A 6,105-nucleotide genomic window follows, 5' to 3' on the forward strand; every position below is an offset into this window, starting at 1 on the left:
ATTCGATATTTCTGCACAGAGCTTTGCAGTGCAAAACTAGTTACAGGTGGATCCTTTAACACATTTTGCAACGTGCAACATTTTTGTACTCATGAAATTCAGAAGCAGAATAACTCAATCTTTGAAACCTTTTTCTCTAGTTAGACTGTAGTGGAATGAAGTTCATACACTATAGCTGAAGAAAGGTAGTTAGGTTTAGCCCATGCTGCTGATAACCCTTGCGCCTACACGCAGTAATTTTCACTGAAGCTCAGCTAACTGTGCAGCAATACTGTGAAGGCAAATACCTATTATACACAAGTTTCATTGTCTGCAGGACCAAGGCTGCTGAATGCACTGCTAATACGTGCATGTCATTCAACAGTTTAGATAACAGGACCTATGAAGGAAGATGAACAAACTGCAGCTTTTCAGCATAAAACAGGGGAGACGGAGGAAGGGAAGGATGCAGTAGCATTCTTTAAAGATGGAAAAGGCTGCTGCAAAGAGAAACTGATTGTTTTCCGTGTCTGTGGAAGGTGGGAAATCATGCACTTAAAATGAAGTGTGAAATACGCACTTTGCTCATTAGGAAATTTTTAAAAAATTTTGTAGGTGGTTGTAAGAGACCAAAAGGAAAAATCAACTCATATATATGTATGTATGCCTCAAAACTGGTGAGAGCACCTTCTAACTGCAAGACCTCACTACCACAGCAACAGGCCTCTCCCCGCCCCAAGAAAGACAGAAGACAAAAGACAGACACCATGCCTGACGCAGAGCGCGCAGTCCACAAGCCACTAAGCATGCACCTGGGCCCAGGGTCAGCAAAAGAACAACTTTTGAGGAGGCTCAGACCCTCTGGAATGTTCCAGGACCTTCTAGAGACAGCACTGGGCATGCTCCCCACCAGCAGGTGGGAAGCGTGGACATGCAAAATAATTCAAAATATGTAGCGAGACATCACTATAAAAGGCAGAAGCTGAGAAGAACTGGGGCTGGCTCACCTTTTGCTGTGGACAGACCCCTCCCTTCATTGGGGGAGCACTGGACATCAAAGACACAAAACCTTGAGGTCTCCTTGGATCAATGGGGCGCCAAAGATCCGTGGTAGCTATCTTGCAACTGTCTCTTTCTCTCTCCTTTCCCCTTCTCTCTCTCTCTCTCTCCACGTGAACATAGTTGGTTAAACAAATTGAGCTGGCACTTGACTCCATTTTGAGTCTTTATTCTGTTTCTGAGAATCGCAAATCCGAGTCATGATAAAACGTCTAACACATCGCCCAGGAGTTAAACTTAGCCGCCCCCAGCCACCCCGAATTACCTGAGGTCGGTTAGAAAGCAAGGGGGCTTATCTTCTGCCAAATTCTTCCACCATTATATCAGATCATGACAGTGGTAGAGGACTGGGGTAGATTGTCTGGTGCAAATGCAGTGTTTCCTTCATCAGAGTCTTTAAGAAATGGCTGGACCAGCATCTGTGGGGCGAGATGGGGCTGACCCTGCTGGGCTGGTGAAAACCTAGCTCAGCTCTGGACTCTTCCGCAGCCTTTTTCCAAGCTTCTGCAGTTACGCCTGGGGGCGCAGTGCTGGAGCTGTGGGGTGCACTGTGTACATGTCAACGCCTTCAGAAACCTGGCTTTAAAAAGAAACAAGTGTCTTCTGAATTGTTTATATTTTCAGTACTTACATTTGAGATAATTAAAATTATGCTGGAAGGGGCTTCTGGATGGATTTACTGCTGAGCATGCTCAGCCTCCATCTGCTCTTAACTGAGATCTGAGAGTGGTTTGGAGGAAGAGGAAGGGTCACCTCTGTGCAGTTTGGACCACCTTCACTCAAGATAAACAGGGTCAAAGGATGTTTGTTCTGGAGGTAGGAAATTACCTCCCACTGGTGTTACATCTGTTGATTTGCTACAAAGAAGAAACTCGGATTTCACAAAACCTCAGAATTGGCTCCCCAGTCAGACTGCTTTGCAAATCCTCCAAAGAGAAAATCAACACAAGCTGTTGGGCTACGAAGAGTCCAAAGTTGGCAACCTTTTTTATATTTTCCTTCCCCTTCAGACTTAGAGAACTTAACAATGTCAGAGAAGAAGAAAGCATTCTGACATTGCTCTCAGGGATAAAAACTGGGAAAAGATTGTACAGCTTACAGGATGAGAAAGAAATTAAACTGCAGCATACAAAAACCCAATATCCCAGCTGCAGGCTCATCCACTAGGTGAAACCAATCTAATTTGTTGGACTCTTTATTCCCAAAGCCTCCTGAGACCTTGGAGTAAAAGAAGCTACCCGGAGAGAAAAGAAAGTTTCTAGCCCGGAGGAGCAAAAAGGATGTCATGTTTATTTAAAAAGAGAGAGGGGACAGTGAAATAGAAGGCACTCTTGGAAGGGCCTTGAAGCACTGTCAGGCAGATCCTGGAAGATAAGTGCCGGTGTTGTCAAAACTTGAGTTTTTCTGAAACAACTCTGATAACATTGATGGAGGAGCTGTGCATGGTGGCAGTGGTTTGAAAGCCTTGGAGCTATTGTTGATGCAAATATAGAGCAAGAGCTAGAACAGCAGTTACCAACCTATCACTTACAGCCGACACAGGTTCTGTCCCAAAAGACCCTCCTGCTTTGTTCCAGGCAACTGTGGAAGAGAAACTTTCAGCCCAGCTAACACGGAGTGCAGAGGGCTGTGATGCTTGCAGAGCCATAGAGTGTAATGGAGAGTAAATACGTTGGTCAGCGGGCATGAGATGGGCAGGAGGGAGCAGCCTGAAGGAGGTGAAGGAAAGTCACCCTGTCACCAAGTGCCTAAAAGGTGCCTGTGAGCCAGCTTGTGTGGAAAAGCACTGAGATAACAATGCTCTAGGCTATGAAAATTATTTCCTTAACACATTGAGAAAACAGACTTTCCATATATCACAGAGAAAGAGGGCCGGTTAGTCATCTGCAATTGGCAAGTTTTCATAAACACTTATGCTCCTGGGAGCTGCCATGAATATTCCCCTCAGTGCAGAGGAAAGGATTCATGCTCTGCCCTGCAGACATGTGTGATTTTATATGACAAAGTGCTGCACCTTTCATAGCATGGTCAAAGTCTCAAAAGGATTATTCAAGAACTTAGTCACTGTCCTTTTGACTCAAATCTGTACTTGATGTACTGATGGTTGGAGCTGAATCACACCATCATATATGCCTGAGGTCCGTAGCCTAACCTCCTGCTCAAACACAGCCAGTCAGAGCAACCTATTCCAAGCTTTGCCCAGTTGAGTTTCGAATGTCTCACAGTCTCTGTGCAGCCCTGGTTCAGCATTTGAACTCCCTCGGGGTGGTTTTTTTTTTTTCCCTTCTATCTAATGAGGATTTCCCTTATTCCAATTTGTTGACTCTCACCCTTCCACCGGATACCTCTCAGAAGAGCCTTCTCAGCACCCTCCTATCGGGCTGTTGCAGATGGTGATGATGTCTCAACTTCACCTTCTCTTCTTCGAGCTGAACAGCGCCAGTTCACTCAGCCTCTCCTTATATGTCTTGTTCTCCATCCCAGATCGGTTTGGTGACCTCTGCTGGACTCACTGGACTTGCACTGGGAGCCAAAACAGCCCAGCACTGCTGACGGGGGTCTCATCAGAGCAGAAAAAGTGCAAGGATCCCCTCCCCTGCCATACTGACTGCAGTCTTGCTAATGAAGCTTTTTCAGGGGCACATACATTCATGCTTGACTTGCCCACAGCAGCCCCAGGACCTTTTTCTGCAAAGCTGCTGGTGTATCCAGTGCTGTTGGGTTGTTCTCTCCCAAGACAGGATTTTGCTTTTGCCTCTGTTGAACTTTGTAAGGTTCCCAACAGCCTGCCAGGGTCCCTGTAGATGGCAGCTCTGTCCCCCAGCGTACCAACCATTCCCCCCAAATTATGGAGAAGGCACTCCAAAGTCTGTGCTGTCAAGGAGAGCAGTTTTATTCTGCAATAGCTACAAGAACCTTGGTATGTTTCCATGCAATTTAAAATACAAATTAATAAGATTATTTTTAATTGAAATGGAATGGAGTCTACATTTTGTGCTACAAACTCTGCACAAACTAAAATTTCTGATGCCTGACCTGCTCATATAGCTAAATCTCTCTTTCCTCATTCATATTAGAGCTGGTAGAATTAATACATTATTCAGTGATTTAGTCCTTCCGTCCATGATCCAAACCCATTTTCTGCAAATGTATTCATTGCTTCCTCATGTTTGTTGACTTGTTATGTGAAGGACATTCAGTCTGTATAGAGTATTTGGGAACATTTTGCTTTGTTTGCAAAACGTTATCTCTGGTGGGGAGGTCATTTGAGTCTCAAAGTATTGTTCCCACCACCCAAATCTTTATAAATGAAGGATTAGTGAATCACAAATGCAGATACGAAATAGCTACAGAATATTGAATAATAAGTAGTCAGGTCTGCTTCCAGTTCAGGAAATCCTAGTTTCCACACAAATACCCTTATTTACTTTTGCTCTGGGATGAGGAAGAGTGTGTTTCCCTAAGGCTGGTGGAAGTGTGCATCCTGAATTCCCCTTAACGACCACGGCCAAGGGCTAAGAAGAGGGCTCTGCAGAACTGCCCAAAACCCCCTATCAATTGGGAACATACATTCATGAGCACGTTCATTGTTCAGGTGGAGTTTGCATTGTATCTGCTTGGAAAAGCTCTCAAATTATGCGCGTAGGTATTCTAGGGAATCTTAGAGGTGTGTCTAAGGGACACCTTAGAGAGGGAAGGGGCAGGGGGGGTGATGCAGAACTGCAGCTATTTTGTTCAGGGTATCACTGAAACATGCTGAGCTCGGTCCCACCCTGACACAAACACATCCCATGCCACTGCCAGGCAGGGCTGAGTCCTCAGGAGCTCCCAAGCTTTACCTGAGCCCTTGTTATCCTCGCGCCTGCATGCAGGGAGCGTTGGCAGGACAGGACTGGAGGCCTTGAAGGGTCCTCTGAGATCTCTATAGATCTGCCTTCCTGGTACCCCCAGGGGAAGCATGGCAGCCCCCCAGTCTCTCCCAAAGAACAGCTGGATCCCACCTCTGGCAACAAGGAGCACCCAGGTGCCAGAGATCTGCACACCTGCAGCCCAGTCCACCTCACTAAAGACATCCCAATCAATATTCCCCATTAGAGAGCTACTGAAGTGGAAGTAATTTGGCCCTGAGTTGTTGCTTGAGATCTGATCTTCTTCCTGCTTCAGGCTGCGAAGGCTCTCAGGGTGAAAGATTTACAGTGTTTTGGAGAGACAGGGTTATCCTTCATGAAATGGAAACATTGACAAGCTGGGCTTTTTCGTCTTCATTCCACTCCTGAAATCCCTCTTGATTCATTACAGTTTGTCCTTCTCGTTGGTGTAATGAAATAAAAATGTTTATGTTGATATATAAAGATAGCAACATTGATTTTCTTTTCTGCAGTAGATTTGATTACTATCAAGCTTCTAAAGCCTTCCTGAGGTCTTTTTTTATTTTATTGCGACACCTTTTCACACTCACAGCTTTTTCTTAATTGTATTTTCTGCTGAGAGAAGCATGTGGAAGAATTTGAAAAGGATGCAGGTGAGGTCTCAGAGGAGCCATTTCAATGCATTAAAATGTTGAGATGCTCTGATTTTACAAAGACGGTACTTCTCAAATTACATATTTGCAAAAACTTGAGATGAAATTATAAATATAAGACTGCAAGCAAAGTTATTTCACATTTATTATTACTTCCTCCGTATTTTCATCTCATATCAGATCCCTGGGGTTTTGGAGGTTTGTCTATATTTTGACACTGTTTGTATCCTCGTTTCAGTGTATCATACCTTCAATACGCTTACAGGAATGAGCAGATGTGGGTAAAATGTACCGGTGCCTTAAATATGCTCAAAAACAGAGCCAGCTTTATTGTTTAGACAACATATTTGTCTCTCTGTGTTAAAACTGCACTGGTCTTGAACCTAAAGAAGAAACTCCAGACTGGGAACCTTTGAGAGAACTGAAGCATTTAATATCTACAGCTAAATCTTACACCTCGGTCTAATTGAAGTCCCTTTTACATGCCCTGTTCTGCCCTGTAGAATGGGAAAAAAACAGGGGCTGGCACTGTGCTATTGCAATAT

The sequence above is a fragment of the Leptosomus discolor genome, chromosome 17 (genome assembly GCF_034619465.1).
Source record: "Leptosomus discolor isolate bLepDis1 chromosome 17, bLepDis1.hap2, whole genome shotgun sequence".
Taxonomy (NCBI): Eukaryota; Metazoa; Chordata; class Aves; order Leptosomiformes; family Leptosomidae; genus Leptosomus; species Leptosomus discolor.